Source organism: Alosa pseudoharengus, unplaced genomic scaffold (assembly GCF_046254945.1).
Source record: "Alosa pseudoharengus isolate Yale_2024_CS ecotype anadromous, Long Island Sound unplaced genomic scaffold, YU_APseudo_1.1 YU_APseudo_1.1_scf_14, whole genome shotgun sequence".
NCBI classification, from domain to species: Eukaryota; Metazoa; Chordata; class Actinopteri; order Clupeiformes; family Clupeidae; genus Alosa; species Alosa pseudoharengus.
The window spans coordinates 36,354,396-36,373,128 of NW_027468609.1; positions in this window are offsets into that span (position 1 = coordinate 36,354,396).

Sequence of the window (18,733 nt, forward strand, 5' to 3'; positions counted from 1 at the left end):
GCAATCATATTAATCGTTGATATCAATTGCAACACCCAGAGGAATAAAAATCAATTTTACAAAATAGGGGAACCCCGCGATTGGCGGACTTTGACCTACACACGCAATAGCCGGCGTCACGAGACTCTACTCATGTATATAATGAGCACTGCATTAATCAGCATCTCAGTGGCACACATAGGAAAGGCAGCGCTGTGCTACATAGCACTTTACGAATTGCATCGCCGGTTCGAATCCAGCCTGATGCGCCGTTACGGCCGTTTTCCGCGGTCTCACGTTGTTTTACGCGACGCCGCCCTCTGGTCATCGCGTTGCCGATCACCCGCGACATCTTATGAAGCAAAGAACCTGACTGTTTGTAACTGTTTGCGTCCTGTTTCTTGTGCATTTTAAAGGAGAAGTTCGGTGTGAAATTGACCTTAGCTGTACTGAAAGATGTTGCCGAGTACTCACATGTGTCCAATAGGCACCTTCGCTCACCCCCTAGCATTCCAAATTACGCCGTTTTTAGCCGAGTAGCTATGGGGGCATAGCGTAGCCTATGCAACTAAATCGCTATTTTTACACCATTAAAAAGGTTCCAAGTAACTCCACACTGCATTGGTAGACTTCTGAGGGTTTTGGAACCCTTTTAATTGTGTAAAAATAGTGATTTAGCTGCATAGGCTACGCTATGCCCCCCACAGCTACTTGGCTAAAAACGGCGTAATTCGGAATGCTAGGGGGTGAGCGAAGGTGCCTATTGGACACATGTAAGTACTCGGCAACATCTTTCAGTACAGCTAAGGTCAATTTCACACCGAACTTCTCCTTTAACTGAGGGCAATCATATTAATCATTGATATCAATTGCAACACCCAGAGGAATAAAAGTCAATTTTACAAAATAGGGGAATGCCGCGATCGGCGGACTTTGACCTACACACGCCGTGGCCGGCAGTCACGAGACTCTAATCATGTATATAATGAGCACTGCGTTAATCAGCATCTCCGTGGCAAACATAGAAAAGGCAGCGCTGTGCTATATAGCAGTTTAAGAATTGCGTCGCCGGTTCGAATCCGACGGCCGTTTCCGCGGTCTCACGTTGTTTTACGCGACGCCGCCCTCTGGTCATGGCGTTGCCGATTGTCTGCGACATCTTATGAAGCAAAGAACCTGACTGTTTGTAACTGTTTGCGTCCTGTTTCTTGTGCTTTTTTACTGAGGGCAATCATATTAATCATTGATATCAATTGCAATACCCAGAGGAATAAAAGTCAATTTTACAAAATAGGGGAATGCCGCGATTGGCGGACTTTGACCTACACACGCAGTAGCCGGCGTCACGAGACTAATCATGTATATAATGAGCACTGCATTAATCAGCATCTCCGTGGCACACATAGGAAAGGCAGCGCTGTGCTACATAGCACTTTACGAATTTGCCTCACCGGTTCGAATCCGGCCTGATGCGCCATTACGGCCGTTTTTCGCGGTCTCACGTTGTTTTACGCAATGCCGCCCTCTGGTCATCGCGTTCCCGATCGCCCGCGACATCTTATGAAGACTGTTTGTAACTGTTTGCGTCCTGTTTCTTGTGCTTTTTTGCTGAGGGCAATCATATATGGCAAACATAGAAAAGGCAGCGCTGTGCTATATAGCAGTTTAAGAATTGCGTTGCATGTTCGAATCCGACGGCCGTTTCCGCGGTCTCACGTTGTTTTACGCAACGCCGCCCTCTGGTCATCGCGTTGCCGATCGCCTGCGACATCTTATGAAGACTGTTTGTAACTGTTTGCGTCCTGTTTCTTGTGCTCTTTTGCTGAGGGCAATCATATTAATCGTTGATATCAATTGCAACACCCAGAGGAATAAAAGTCAATTTTACAAAATAGGGGAATGCCGCGATCGGCGGACTTTGACCTACACACGCCGTGGCCAGCAGTCACGAGACTCTAATCATGTATATAATGAGCACTGCGTTAATCAGCGTCTCCGTGGCAAACATAGAAAAGGCAGCGCTGTGCTATATAGCAATTTAAGAATTGCGTTGCATGTTCGAATCCGACGGCCGTTTCCGTGGTCTCACGTTGTTTTACGCGACGGTGCCCTCTGCTCAGCGTCTTCCCGATCGCCCGCGACATCTTATGAAGCAGAGAACCTGAGTGTTTGTAACTGTCTGCGTCCTGTTTCTTGTGTTTTTTTACTGAGGGCAATCCTATGAATCATTGATATCCATTGCAACACCCAGAGAAGTAAAAAAATATTTTACAAAATAGGGGAATGCCGCGATCAGCGGACTTTGACCTACGCACGCACGCACGCAGTAGCCGGCAGTCACGAGACTCTAATCATGTATAATGAGCACTGCATTAATCAGCGTCTCCGTAGCACACTTGGGAAAGGCAGCGCTGTGCTACATAGCACTTAAAGAATGGCATCGCCGGTTCGAATCCGGCCTGAAGCACCGTCCTGCCGTTTTTCGCGGTCTCACGTTGTTTTACGCAATGCCGCCCTCTGGTCATCGCGTTCCCGATCGCCCGCGACATCTTATGAAGACTGTTTGTAACTGTTTGCGTCCTGTTTCTTGTGCTTTTTTGCTGAGGGCAATCATATTAATCGTTGATATCAATTGCAACACCCAGAGGAATAAAAGTCAATTTTACAAAATAGGGGAATGCCGCGATCGGTGGACTTTGACCTACACACGCCGTGGCCGGCAGTCACGAGACTCTAATCATGTATATAATGAGCACTGCGTTAATCAGCGTCTCCGTGGCAAACATAGAAAAGGCAGCGCTGTGCTATATAGCAGTTTAAGAATTGCGTTGCATGTTCGAATCCGACGGCCGTTTCCGCGGTCTCACGTTGTTTTACGCAACGCCGCCCTCTGGTCATCGCGTTGCCGATCGCCTGCGACATCTTATGAAGACTGTTTGTAACTGTTTGCGTCCTGTTTCTTGTGCTCTTTTGCTGAGGGCAATCATATTAATCGTTGATATCAATTGCAACACCCAGAGGAATAAAAGTCAATTTTACAAAATAGGGGAATGCCGCGATCGGCGGACTTTGACCTACACACGCCGTGGCCAGCAGTCACGAGACTCTAATCATGTATATAATGAGCACTGCGTTAATCAGCGTCTCCGTGGCAAACATAGAAAAGGCAGCGCTGTGCTATATAGCAATTTAAGAATTGCGTTGCATGTTCGAATCCGACGGCCGTTTCCGTGGTCTCACGTTGTTTTACGCGACGGTGCCCTCTGCTCAGCGTCTTCCCGATCGCCCGCGACATCTTATGAAGCAGAGAACCTGAGTGTTTGTAACTGTCTGCGTCCTGTTTCTTGTGTTTTTTTACTGAGGGCAATCCTATGAATCATTGATATCCATTGCAACACCCAGAGAAGTAAAAAAATATTTTACAAAATAGGGGAATGCCGCGATCAGCGGACTTTGACCTACGCACGCACGCACGCAGTAGCCGGCAGTCACGAGACTCTAATCATGTATAATGAGCACTGCATTAATCAGCGTCTCCGTAGCACACTTGGGAAAGGCAGCGCTGTGCTACATAGCACTTAAAGAATGGCATCGCCGGTTCGAATCCGGCCTGAAGCACCGTCCTGCCGTTTTTCGCGGTCTCACGTTGTTTTACGCAATGCCGCCCTCTGGTCATCGCGTTCCCGATCGCCCGCGACATCTTATGAAGACTGTTTGTAACTGTTTGCGTCCTGTTTCTTGTGCTTTTTTGCTGAGGGCAATCATATTAATCGTTGATATCAATTGCAACACCCAGAGGAATAAAAGTCAATTTTACAAAATAGGGGAATGCCGCGATCGGTGGACTTTGACCTACACACGCCGTGGCCGGCAGTCACGAGACTCTAATCATGTATATAATGAGCACTGCGTTAATCAGCGTCTCCGTGGCAAACATAGAAAAGGCAGCGCTGTGCTATATAGCAGTTTAAGAATTGCGTTGCATGTTCGAATCCGACGGCCGTTTCCGCGGTCTCACGTTGTTTTACGCAACGCCGCCCTCTGGTCATCGCGTTGCCGATCGCCTGCGACATCTTATGAAGACTGTTTGTAACTGTTTGCGTCCTGTTTCTTGTGCTCTTTTGCTGAGGGCAATCATATTAATCGTTGATATCAATTGCAACACCCAGAGGAATAAAAGTCAATTTTACAAAATAGGGGAATGCCGCGATCGGCGGACTTTGACCTACACACGCCGTGGCCAGCAGTCACGAGACTCTAATCATGTATATAATGAGCACTGCGTTAATCAGCGTCTCCGTGGCAAACATAGAAAAGGCAGCGCTGTGCTATATAGCAATTTAAGAATTGCGTTGCATGTTCGAATCCGACGGCCGTTTCCGTGGTCTCACGTTGTTTTACGCGACGGTGCCCTCTGCTCAGCGTCTTCCCGATCGCCCGCGACATCTTATGAAGCAGAGAACCTGAGTGTTTGTAACTGTCTGCGTCCTGTTTCTTGTGTTTTTTTACTGAGGGCAATCCTATGAATCATTGATATCCATTGCAACACCCAGAGAAGTAAAAAAATATTTTACAAAATAGGGGAATGCCGCGATCAGCGGACTTTGACCTACGCACGCACGCACGCAGTAGCCGGCAGTCACGAGACTCTAATCATGTATAATGAGCACTGCATTAATCAGCGTCTCCGTAGCACACTTGGGAAAGGCAGCGCTGTGCTACATAGCACTTAAAGAATGGCATCGCCGGTTCGAATCCGGCCTGAAGCACCGTCCTGCCGTTTTTCGCGGTCTCACGTTGTTTTACGCAATGCCGCCCTCTGGTCATCGCGTTCCCGATCGCCCGCGACATCTTATGAAGACTGTTTGTAACTGTTTGCGTCCTGTTTCTTGTGCTTTTTTGCTGAGGGCAATCATATTAATCGTTGATATCAATTGCAACACCCAGAGGAATAAAAGTCAATTTTACAAAATAGGGGAATGCCGCGATCGGTGGACTTTGACCTACACACGCCGTGGCCGGCAGTCACGAGACTCTAATCATGTATATAATGAGCACTGCGTTAATCAGCGTCTCCGTGGCAAACATAGAAAAGGCAGCGCTGTGCTATATAGCAGTTTAAGAATTGCGTTGCATGTTCGAATCCGACGGCCGTTTCCGCGGTCTCACGTTGTTTTACGCAACGCCGCCCTCTGGTCATCGCGTTGCCGATCGCCTGCGACATCTTATGAAGACTGTTTGTAACTGTTTGCGTCCTGTTTCTTGTGCTCTTTTGCTGAGGGCAATCATATTAATCGTTGATATCAATTGCAACACCCAGAGGAATAAAAGTCAATTTTACAAAATAGGGGAATGCCGCGATCGGCGGACTTTGACCTACACACGCCGTGGCCAGCAGTCACGAGACTCTAATCATGTATATAATGAGCACTGCGTTAATCAGCGTCTCCGTGGCAAACATAGAAAAGGCAGCGCTGTGCTATATAGCAATTTAAGAATTGCGTTGCATGTTCGAATCCGACGGCCGTTTCCGTGGTCTCACGTTGTTTTACGCGACGGTGCCCTCTGCTCAGCGTCTTCCCGATCGCCCGCGACATCTTATGAAGCAGAGAACCTGAGTGTTTGTAACTGTCTGCGTCCTGTTTCTTGTGTTTTTTTACTGAGGGCAATCCTATGAATCATTGATATCCATTGCAACACCCAGAGAAGTAAAAAAATATTTTACAAAATAGGGGAATGCTGCGATCAGCGGACTTTGACCTACGCACGCACGCACGCAGTAGCTGGCAGTCACGAGACTCTAATCATGTATAATGAGCACTGCGTTAATCAGCTTCTCCGTAGCACACATGGGAAAGGCAGCGCTGTGCTACATAGCACTTTAAGAATGGCATCGCCAGTTCGAATCCGGCCTGAAGCACCGTCCTGCCGATTCCGCGGACTCACGTTGTTTTACGCGACGGTGCCCTCTGCTCAGCGTCTTCCCGATCGCCCGCGACATCTTATGAAGCAGAGAACCTGAGTGTTTGTAACTGTCTGCGTCCTGTTTCTTGTGTTTTTTTACTGAGGGCAATCCTATGAATCATTGATATCCATTGCAACACCCAGAGGAGTAAAAAATTATTTTACAAAATAGGGGAATGCCGCGATCAGCGGACTTTGACCTACTCACGCACGCACGCAGTAGCCGGCAGTCACGAGACTCTAATCATGTATAATGAGCACTGCATTAATCAGCTTCTCCGTAGCACACATGGGAAAGGCAGCGCTGTGCTACATAGCACTTTAAGAATGGCATCGCCGGTTCAAATCCGGCCTGAAGCACCGTCCGGCCGATTCCGCGGACTCACGTTGTTTTACACGACGGTGCCCTCTGCTCAGCGTCTTCCCGATCGCCCGCGACATCTTATGAAGCAGAGAACCTGAGTGTTTGTAACTGTCTGCGTCCTGTTTCTTGTGTTTTTTTACTGAGGGCAATCATATGAATCATTGATATCCATTGCAACACCCAGAGGAGTAAAAAATAATTTTACAAAATAGGGGAATGCCGCGATCAGCGGACTTTGACCTACGCACGCACGCACGCAGTAGCCGGCAGTCACGAGACTAATCATGTATAATGAGCACTGTATTAAGCAGCGTCTCCGTAGCACACTTGGGAAAGGCAGCGCTGTGCTACATAGCACTTTAAGAATGGCATCGCCGGTTCAAATCCGGCCTGAAGCATCGTCCGGCCGATTCCGCGGACTCACGTTGTTTTACGCGACGGTGCCCTCTGCTCAGCGTCTTCCCGATCACCCGCGACATCTTATGAAGCAGAGAACCTGAGTGTTTGTAACTGTCTGCGTCCTGTTTCTTGTGTTTTTTTACTGAGGGCAATCATATGAATCATTGATATCCATTGCAACACCCAGAGGAGTAAAAAATAATTTTACAAAATAGGGGAATGCCGCGATCAGCGGACTTTGACCTACGCACGCACGCACGCAGTAGCCGGCAGTCACGAGACTCTAATCATGTATAATGAGCACTGCATTAGTCAGCTTCTCCGTAGCTCACATGGGAAAGGCAGCGCTGTGCTACATAGCTCTTTAAGAATGGCATTGCCGGTTCGAATCCGTCCTGAAGCACCGGCCGGCCGATTCCGCGGACTCACGTTGTTTTACGCGACGGTGCCCTCTGCTCAGCGTCTTCCCGATAGCCCGCGACATCTTATGAAGCAGAGAACCTGAGTGTTTGTAACTGTCTGCGTCCTGTTTCTTGTGTTTTTTTACTGAGGGCAATCATATGAATCATTGATATCCATTGCAACACCCAGAGGAGTAAAAAATAATTTTACAAAATAGGGGAATCCCGCGATCAGCGGACTTTGACCTACGCACGCACGCACGCAGTAGCCGGCAGTCACGAGACTCTAGTCATGTATAATGAGCACTGCATTAATCAGCGTCTCCGTAGCACACTTGGGAAAGGCAGCGCTGTGCTACATAGCACTTTAAGAATGGCATCGCCGGTTCGAATCCGGCCTGAAGCACCGTCCGGCTGATTCCGCGGACTCACGTTGTTTTACGCGACGGTGCCCTCTGCTCAGCGTCTTCCCGATCGCCCGCGACATCTTATGAAGCAGAGAACCTGAGTGTTTGTAACTGTCTGCGTCCTGTTTCTTGTGTTTTTTCACTGAGGGCAATCATATGAATCATTGATATCCATTGCAACACCCAGAGGAGTAAAAAATAATTTTACAAAATAGGGGAATGCCGCGATCAGCGGACTTTGACCTACGCACGCACGCAGTAGCCGGCAGTCACGAGACTCTAATCATGTATAATGAGCACTGCATTCATCAGCTTCTCCGTAGCACACATGGGAAAGGCAGCGCTGTGCTACATAGCACTTAAAGAATGGCATCACCGGTTCGAATCCGGCCTGAAACACCGTCCTGCCGATTCCGCGGACTCACGTTGTTTTACGCGACGGTGCCCTCTGCTCAGCGTCTTCCCGATCGCCCGCGACATCTTATGAAACAGAGAACCTGAGTGTTTGTAACTGTCTGCGTCCTGTTTCTTGTGTTTTTTTACTGAGGGCAATCCTATGAATCATTGATATCCATTGCAACACCCAGAGGAGTAAAAAAATATTTTACAAAATAGGGGAATGCCGCGATCAGCGGACTTTGACCTACGCACGCACGCAGTAGCCGGCAGTCACGAGACTCTAATCATGTATAATGAGCACTGCATTAATCAGCTTCTCCGTAGCACACATGGAAAAGGCAGCGCTGTGCTACATAGCACTTTAAGAATGGCATCGCCGGTTCGAATCCGGCCTGAAGCACCGTCCGATTCCGCGGACTCACGTTTTTTTACGCGACGGTGCCCTCTGCTCAGCGTCTTCCCGATCGCCCGCGACATCTTATGAAGCAGAGAACCTGAGTGTTTGTAACTGTCTGCGTCCTGTTTCTTGTGTTTTTTTACTGAGGGCAATCATATGAATCATTGATATCCATTGCAACACCCAGAGGAGTAAAACATAATTTTACAAAATAGGGGAATGCCGCGATCAGCGGACTTTGACCTACGCACGCACGCACGCAGTAGCCGGCAGTCACGAGACTCTAATCATGTATAATGAGCACTGCATTAATCAGCGTCTCCGTAGCACACATGGGAAAGGCAGCGCTGTCCTACATAGCACTTTAAGAATGGCATCTCCGGTTCGAATCTGGCCTGAAGCACCGTCCGGCAGTTTCCGCCGACTCACGTTGTTTTACGCGACAGTGCCCTCTGCTCAGCGTCTTCCCGATTGCCCGCGACATCTTATGAAGCAGAGAACCTGAGTGTTTGTAACTGTCTGCGTCCTGTTTCTTGTGTTTTTTTACTGAGGGCAATCTTATGAATCATTGATATCCATTGCAACACCCAGAGGAGTAAAAAATTATTTTACAAAATAGGGGAATCCCGCGATCAGCGGACTTTGACCTACGCACGCACGCACGCAGTAGCCGGCAGTCACGAGACTCTAATCATGTATAATGAGCACTGTATTAAGCAGCGTCTCCGTAGCACACTTGGGAAAGGCAGCGCTGTGCTACATAGCACTTTAAGAATGGCATCGCCGGTTCAAATCCGGCCTGAAGCATCGTCCGGCCGATTCCGCGGACTCACGTTGTTTTACGCGACGGTGCCCTCTGCTCAGCGTCTTCCCGATCACCCGCGACATCTTATGAAGCAGAGAACCTGAGTGTTTGTAACTGTCTGCGTCCTGTTTCTTGTGTTTTTTTACTGAGGGCAATCATATGAATCATTGATATCCATTGCAACACCCAGAGGAGTAAAAAATAATTTTACAAAATAGGGGAATGCCGCGATCAGCGGACTTTGACCTACGCACGCACGCACGCAGTAGCCGGCAGTCACGAGACTCTAATCATGTATAATGAGCACTGCATTAGTCAGCTTCTCCGTAGCTCACATGGGAAAGGCAGCGCTGTGCTACATAGCTCTTTAAGAATGGCATTGCCGGTTCGAATCCGTCCTGAAGCACCGGCCGGCCGATTCCGCGGACTCACGTTGTTTTACGCGACGGTGCCCTCTGCTCAGCGTCTTCCCGATAGCCCGCGACATCTTATGAAGCAGAGAACCTGAGTGTTTGTAACTGTCTGCGTCCTGTTTCTTGTGTTTTTTTACTGAGGGCAATCATATGAATCATTGATATCCATTGCAACACCCAGAGGAGTAAAAAATAATTTTACAAAATAGGGGAATCCCGCGATCAGCGGACTTTGACCTACGCACGCACGCACGCAGTAGCCGGCAGTCACGAGACTCTAGTCATGTATAATGAGCACTGCATTAATCAGCGTCTCCGTAGCACACTTGGGAAAGGCAGCGCTGTGCTACATAGCACTTTAAGAATGGCATCGCCGGTTCGAATCCGGCCTGAAGCACCGTCCGGCTGATTCCGCGGACTCACGTTGTTTTACGCGACGGTGCCCTCTGCTCAGCGTCTTCCCGATCGCCCGCGACATCTTATGAAGCAGAGAACCTGAGTGTTTGTAACTGTCTGCGTCCTGTTTCTTGTGTTTTTTCACTGAGGGCAATCATATGAATCATTGATATCCATTGCAACACCCAGAGGAGTAAAAAATAATTTTACAAAATAGGGGAATGCCGCGATCAGCGGACTTTGACCTACGCACGCACGCAGTAGCCGGCAGTCACGAGACTCTAATCATGTATAATGAGCACTGCATTCATCAGCTTCTCCGTAGCACACATGGGAAAGGCAGCGCTGTGCTACATAGCACTTAAAGAATGGCATCGCCGGTTCGAATCCGGCCTGAAACACCGTCCTGCCGATTCCGCGGACTCACGTTGTTTTACGCGACGGTGCCCTCTGCTCAGCGTCTTCCCGATCGCCCGCGACATCTTATGAAACAGAGAACCTGAGTGTTTGTAACTGTCTGCGTCCTGTTTCTTGTGTTTTTTTACTGAGGGCAATCCTATGAATCATTGATATCCATTGCAACACCCAGAGGAGTAAAAAAATATTTTACAAAATAGGGGAATGCCGCGATCAGCGGACTTTGACCTACGCACGCACGCAGTAGCCGGCAGTCACGAGACTCTAATCATGTATAATGAGCACTGCATTAATCAGCTTCTCCGTAGCACACATGGGAAAGGCAGCGCTGTGCTACATAGCACTTTAAGAATGGCATCGCCGGTTCGAATCCGGCCTGAAGCACCGTCCGATTCCGCGGACTCACGTTTTTTTACGCGACGGTGCCCTCTGCTCAGCGTCTTCCCGATCGCCCGCGACATCTTATGAAGCAGAGAACCTGAGTGTTTGTAACTGTCTGCGTCCTGTTTCTTGTGTTTTTTTACTGAGGGCAATCATATGAATCATTGATATCCATTGCAACACCCAGAGGAGTAAAACATAATTTTACAAAATAGGGGAATGCCGCGATCAGCGGACTTTGACCTACGCACGCACGCACGCAGTAGCCGGCAGTCACGAGACTCTAATCATGTATAATGAGCACTGCATTAATCAGCGTCTCCGTAGCACACATGGGAAAGGCAGCGCTGTCCTACATAGCACTTTAAGAATGGCATCTCCGGTTCGAATCTGGCCTGAAGCACCGTCCAGCAGTTTCCGCCGACTCACGTTGTTTTACGCGACAGTGCCCTCTGCTCAGCGTCTTCCCGATTGCCCGCGACATCTTATGAAGCAGAGAACCTGAGTGTTTGTAACTGTCTGCGTCCTGTTTCTTGTGTTTTTTTACTGAGGGCAATCTTATGAATCATTGATATCCATTGCAACACCCAGAGGAGTAAAAAATTATTTTACAAAATAGGGGAATCCCGCGATCAGCGGACTTTGACCTACGCACGCACGCACGCACGCACGCAGTAGCCGGCAGTCACGAGACTCTAATCATGTATAATGAGCACTGCATTAATCAGCGTCTCCGTAGCACACATGGGAAAGGCAGCGCTGTGCTACATAGCACTTTAAGAATGGCATCGCCGGTTCGAATCCGGCCTGAAGCACCGTCCGATTCCGCGGACTCACGTTGTTTTACGCGACGGTGCCCTCTGCTCAGCGTCTTCCCGATCGCCCGCGACATCTTATGAAGCAGAGAACCTGAGTGTTTGTAACTGTCTGCGTCCTGTTTCTTGTGTTTTTTCACTGAGGGCAATCATATGAATCATTGATATCCATTGCAACACCCAGAGGAGTAAAAAATAATTTTACAAAATAGGGGAATGCCGCGATCAGCGGACTTTGACCTACGCACGCACGCAGTAGCCGGCAGTCACGAGACTCTAATCATGTATAATGAGCACTGCATTCATCAGCTTCTCCGTAGCACACATGGGAAAGGCAGCGCTGTGCTACATAGCACTTAAAGAATGGCATCGCCGGTTCGAATCCGGCCTGAAACACCGTCCTGCCGATTCCGCGGACTCACGTTGTTTTACGCGACGGTGCCCTCTGCTCAGCGTCTTCCCGATCGCCCGCGACATCTTATGAAACAGAGAACCTGAGTGTTTGTAACTGTCTGCGTCCTGTTTCTTGTGTTTTTTTACTGAGGGCAATCCTATGAATCATTGATATCCATTGCAACACCCAGAGGAGTAAAAAAATATTTTACAAAATAGGGGAATGCCGCGATCAGCGGACTTTGACCTACGCACACACGCAGTAGCCGGCAGTCACGAGACTCTAATCATGTATAATGAGCACTGCATTAATCAGCTTCTCCGTAGCACACATGGGAAAGGCAGCGCTGTGCTACATAGCACTTTAAGAATGGCATCGCCGGTCCGAATCCGGCCTGAAGCACCGTCCGATTCCGCGGACTCACGTATTTTTACGCGACGGTGCCCTCTGCTCAGCGTCTTCCCGATCGCCCGCGACATCTTATGAAGCAGAAAACCTGAGTGTTTGTAACTGTCTGCGTCCTGTTTCTTGTGTTTTTTTACTGAGGGCAATCATATGAATCATTGATATCCATTGCAACACCCAGAGGAGTAAAACATAATTTTACAAAATAGGGGAATGCCGCGATCAGCGGACTTTGACCTACGCACGCACGCAGTAGCCGGCAGTCACGAGACTCTAATCATGTATAATGAGCACTGCATTAATCAGCGTCTCCGTAGCACACATGGGAAAGTCACCGCTGTGCTACATAGCACTTCAAGAATGGCATCGCCAGTTCGAATCCGGCCTGAAGCACCGTCCGGCAGTTTCCGCGGACTCACGTTGTTTTACGCGACGGTGCCCTCTGCTCAGCGTTTTCCCGATCGCCCGCGACATCTTATGAAGCAGAGAACCTGAGTGTTTGCGTCCTGTTTCTTGTGTTTTTTTACTGAGGGCAATCATATGAATCATTGATATCCATTGCAACACCCAGAGGAGTAAAAAATAATTTTACAAAATAGGGGAATGCCGCGATCAGCGGACTTTGACCTACGCACGCACGCACGCAGTAGCCGGCAGTCACGAGACTCTAATCATGTATAATGAGCACTGCATTAATCAGCGTCTCCGTAGCACACATGGGAAAGGCAGCGCTGTCCGACATTGCACGTTAAGAATGGCATCGCCGGTTCGAATCCGGCCTGAAGCACCGTCCGTCCGGCAGTTTCCGCGGACTCACGTTGTTTTACGCGACGGTGCCCTCTGCTCAGCGTTTTCCCGATCGCCCGCGACATCTTATGAAGCAGAGAACCTGAGTGTTTGCGTCCTGTTTCTTGTGTTTTTTTACTGAGGGCAATCATATGAATCAATGATATCCATTGCAACACCCAGAGGAGTATAAAATAATTTTACAAAATAGGGGAATGCCGCAATCAGCGGACTTTGACCTACACACGCATGCACGCAGTAGCCGGCAGTCACGAGACTCTAATCATGTATACTGAGCACTGCATTAATCAGCGTCTCCGTAGCACACATGGGAAAGGCAGCGCTGTGCTACATAGCACTTTAAGAATGGCATCGCCGGTTCGAATCCGGCCTGAAGCACCGTCCGATTCCGCGGACTCACGTTTTTTTACGCGACGGTGCCCTCTGCTCAGCGTCTTCCCGATCGCCCGCGACATCTTATGAAGCAGAGAACCTGAGTGTTTGTAACTGTCTGCGTCCTGTTTCTTGTGTTTTTTTACTGAGGGCAATCATATGAATCATTGATATCCATTGCAACACCCAGAGGAGTAAAACATAATTTTACAAAATAGGGGAATGCCGCGATCAGCGGACTTTGACCTACGCACGCACGCACGCAGTAGCCGGCAGTCACGAGACTCTAATCATGTATAATGAGCACTGCATTAATCAGCGTCTCCGTAGCACACATGGGAAAGGCAGCGCTGTCCTACATAGCACTTTAAGAATGGCATCTCCGGTTCGAATCTGGCCTGAAGCACCGTCCGGCAGTTTCCGCCGACTCACGTTTTTTTACGCGACGGTGCCCTCTGCTCAGCGTCTTCCCGATCGCCCGCGACATCTTATGAAGCAGAGAACCTGAGTGTTTGTAACTGTCTGCGTCCTGTTTCTTGTGTTTTTTTACTGAGGGCAATCTTATGAATCATTGATATCCATTGCAACACCCAGAGGAGTAAAAAATTATTTTACAAAATAGGGGAATCCCGCGATCAGCGGACTTTGACCTACGCACGCACGCACGCACGCACGCAGTAGCCGGCAGTCACGAGACTCTAATCATGTATAATGAGCACTGCATTAATCAGCGTCTCCGTAGCACACATGGGAAAGGCAGCGCTGTGCTACATAGCACTTTAAGAATGGCATCGCCGGTTCGAATCCGGCCTGAAGCACCGTCCGATTCCGCGGACACACGTTGTTTTACGCGACGGTGCCCTCTGCTCAGCGTCTTCCCGATCGCCCGCGACATCTTATGAAGCAGAGAACCTGAGTGTTTGTAACTGTCTGCGTCCTGTTTCTTTTTTTTTTTACTGAGGGCAATCATATGAATCATTGATATCCATTGCAACACCCAGAGGAGTAAAACATAATTTTACAAAATAGGGGAATGCCGCGATCAGCGGACTTTGACCTACGCACGCACGCACGCAGTAGCCGGCAGTCACGAGACTCTAATCATGTATAATGAGCACTGCATTAATCAGCGTCTCCGTAGCACACATGGGAAAGGCAGCGCTGTCCTACATAGCACTTTAAGAATGGCATCTCCGGTTCGAATCTGGCCTGAAGCACCGTCCGGCAGTTTCCGCCGACTCACGTTTTTTTACGCGACGGTGCCCTCTGCTCAGCGTCTTCCCGATCGCCCGCGACATCTTATGAAGCAGAGAACCTGAGTGTTTGTAACTGTCTGCGTCCTGTTTCTTGTGTTTTTTTACTGAGGGCAATCTTATGAATCATTGATATCCATTGCAACACCCAGAGGAGTAAAAAATTATTTTACAAAATAGGGGAATCCCGCGATCAGCGGACTTTGACCTACGCACGCACGCACGCACGCACGCAGTAGCCGGCAGTCACGAGACTCTAATCATGTATAATGAGCACTGCATTAATCAGCGTCTCCGTAGCACACATGGGAAAGGCAGCGCTGTGCTACATAGCACTTTAAGAATGGCATCGCCGGTTCGAATCCGGCCTGAAGCACCGTCCGATTCCGCGGACTCACGTTGTTTTACGCGACGGTGCCCTCTGCTCAGCGTCTTCCCGATCGCCCGCGACATCTTATGAAGCAGAGAACCTGAGTGTTTGTAACTGTCTGCGTCCTGTTTCTTTTTTTTTTTACTGAGGGCAATCATATGAATCATTGATATCCATTGCAACACCCAGAGGAGTAAAAAATAATTTTACAAAATAGGGGAATGCCGCGATCAGCGGACTTTGACCTACGCACGCACGCAGTAGCCGGCAGTCACGAGACTCTAATCATGTATAATGAGCACTGCATTAATCAGCGTCTCCGTAGCACACATGGGAAAGTCACCGCTGTGCTACATAGCACTTCAAGAATGGCATCGCCGGTTCGAATCCGGCCTGAAGCACCGTCCGGCAGTTTCCGCTGACTCACGTTGTTTTACGCGACGGTGCCCTCTGCTCAGCGTTTTCCCGATCGCCCGCGACATCTTATGAAGCAGAGAACCTGAGTGTTTGCGTCCTGTTTCTTGTGTTTTTTTACTGAGGGCAATCATATGAATCATTGATATCCATTGCAACACCCAGAGGAGTAAAAAATAATTTTACAAAATAGGGGAATGCCGCGATCAGCGGACTTTGACCTACGCACGCACGCACGCAGTAGCCGGCAGTCACGAGACTCTAATCATGTATACTGAGCACTGCATTAATCAGCGTCTCCGTAGCACACATGGGAAAGGCAGCGCTGTGCTACATAGCACTTTAAGAATGGCATCGCTGGTTCGAATCCGGCCGATTCCGCTGTCTCACGTTGTTTTACGCGACGGTGCCCTCTGCTCAGCGTCTTCCCGATCGCCCGCGACATCTTATGAAACAGAGAACCTGAGTGTTTGTAACTGTTTGCGTCCTGTTTCTTGTGTTTTTTTACTGAGGGCAATCATATGAATCATTGATATCCATTGCAACACCCAGAGGAGTAAAAAATAATTTTACAAAATAGGGGAATGCCGCGATCAGCGGACTTAGACCTACGCACGCACGCACGCAGTAGCCGGCAGTCACGAGACTCTAATCATGTATAATGAGCACTGCATTAATCAGCGTCTCCGTAGCACACATGGGAAAGGCAGCGCTGTGCTACATAGCACTTTAAGAATGGCATCGCCGGTTCGATTCCGGCCTGAAGCACCGTCCGGCAGTTTCCGCGGACTGACGTTGTTTTACGCGACGGTGCCCTCTGCTCAGCGTCTTCCCGATCGCCCGGACATCTTATGAAGCAGAGAACCTGAGGGTTTGTAACTGTTTGCGTCCTGTTTCTTGTGTTTTTTTACTGAGGGCAATCATATGAATCAATGATATCCATTGCAACACCCAGAGGAGTAAAAAATAATTTTACAAAATAGGGGAATGCCGCGATCAGCGGACTTTGACCTACGCACGCACGCACGCAGTAGCCGGCAGTCACGAGACTCTAATCATGTATACTGAGCACTGCATTAATCAGCGTCTCCGTAGCACACATGGGAAAGGCAGCGCTGTGCTACATAGCACTTTAAGAATGGCATCGCCGGTTCGAATCCGGCCGATTCCGCTGTCTCACGTTGTTTTACGCGACGGTGCCCTCTGCTCAGCGTCTTCCCGATCGCCCGCGACATCTTATGAAACAGAGAACCTGAGTGTTTGTAACTGTTTGCGTCCTGTTTCTTGTGTTTTTTTACTGAGGGCAATCATATGAATCATTGATATCCATTGAAACACCCAGAGGAGTAAAAAATAATTTTACAAAATAGGGGAATGCCGCGATCAGCGGACTTAGACCTACGCACGCACGCACGCAGTAGCCGGCAGTCAAGAGACTCTAATCATGTATAATGAGCACTGCATTAATCAGCGTCTCCGTAGCACACATGGGAAAGGCAGCGCTGTGCTACATAGCACTTTAAGAATGGCATTGCCGGTTCGATTCCGGCCTGAAGCACCGTCCGGCAGTTTCCGCGGACTCACGTTGTTTTACGCGACGGTGCCCTCTGCTCAGCGTCTTCCCGATCGCCCGGACATCTTATGAAGCAGAGAACCTGAGTGTTTGTAACTGTTTGCGTCCTGTTTCTTGTGTTTTTTTACTGAGGGCAATCATATGAATCAATGATATCCATTGCAACACCCAGAGGAGTAAAAAATAATTTTACAAAATAGGGGAATGCCGCGATCAGCGGACTTTGACCTACGCACGCACGCACGCAGTAGCCGGCAGTCACGAGACTCTAATCATGTATAATGAGCACAACGTCAGCGTCTCCGTAGCACACATGGGAAAGGCAGCGCTGTCCTACATAGCACGTTAAGAATGGCATCACCGGTTCGAATCCGGCCTGAAGCACCGTCCGGCAGTTTCCGCGGACTCACGTTGTTTTACTCGATGGTGCCCTCTGCTCAGCGTCTTCCCGATCTCCCGCGACATCTTATGAAGCAGAGAACCTGAGTGTTTGTAACTGATTGCGTCCTGTTTCTTGTGTTTTTTTTACTGAGGGCAATCATATGAATCATTGATATCCATTGCAACACCCAGAGGAGTAAAAAATAATTTTACAAAATAGGGGAATGCCGCGATCAGCGGACTTTGACCTACGCACGCACGCACGCAGTAGCCGGCAGTCACGAGACTCTAATCATGTATAATGAGCACTGCATTAATCAGCGTCTCCGTAGCACACATGGGAAAGGCAGCGCTGTGCTACATAGCACTTTAAGAATGGCATCGCCGGTTCGATTCCGGCCTGAAGCACCGTCCGGCAGTTTCCGCGGACTGACGTTGTTTTACGCGACGGTGCCCTCTGCTCAGCGTCTTCCCGATCGCCCGGACATCTTATGAAGCAGAGAACCTGAGGGTTTGTAACTGTTTGCGTCCTGTTTCTTGTGTTTTTTTACTGAGGGCAATCATATGAATCAATGATATCCATTGCAACACCCAGAGGAGTAAAAAATAATTTTACAAAATAGGGGAATGCCGCGATCAGCGGACTTTGACCTACGCACGCACGCACGCAGTAGCCGGCAGTCACGAGACTCTAATCATGTATACTGAGCACTGCATTAATCAGCGTCTCCGTAGCACACATGGGAAAGGCAGCGCTGTGCTACATAGCACTTTAAGAATGGCATCGCCGGTTAGAATCCGGCCGATTCCGCTGTCTCACGTTGTTTTACGCGACGGTGCCCTCTGCTCAGCGTCTTCCCGATCGCCCGCGACATCTTATGAAACAGAGAACCTGAGTGTTTGTAACTGTTTGCGTCCTGTTTCTTGTGTTTTTTTACTGAGGGCAATCATATGAATCATTGATATCCATTGAAACACCCAGAGGAGTAAAAAATAATTTTACAAAATAGGGGAATGCCGCGATCAGCGGACTTAGACCTACGCACGCACGCACGCAGTAGCCGGCAGTCAAGAGACTCTAATCATGTATAATGAGCACTGCATTAATCAGCGTCTCCGTAGCACACATGGGAAAGGCAGCGCTGTGCTACATAGCACTTTAAGAATGGCATTGCCGGTTCGATTCCGGCCTGAAGCACCGTCCGGCAGTTTCCGCGGACTCACGTT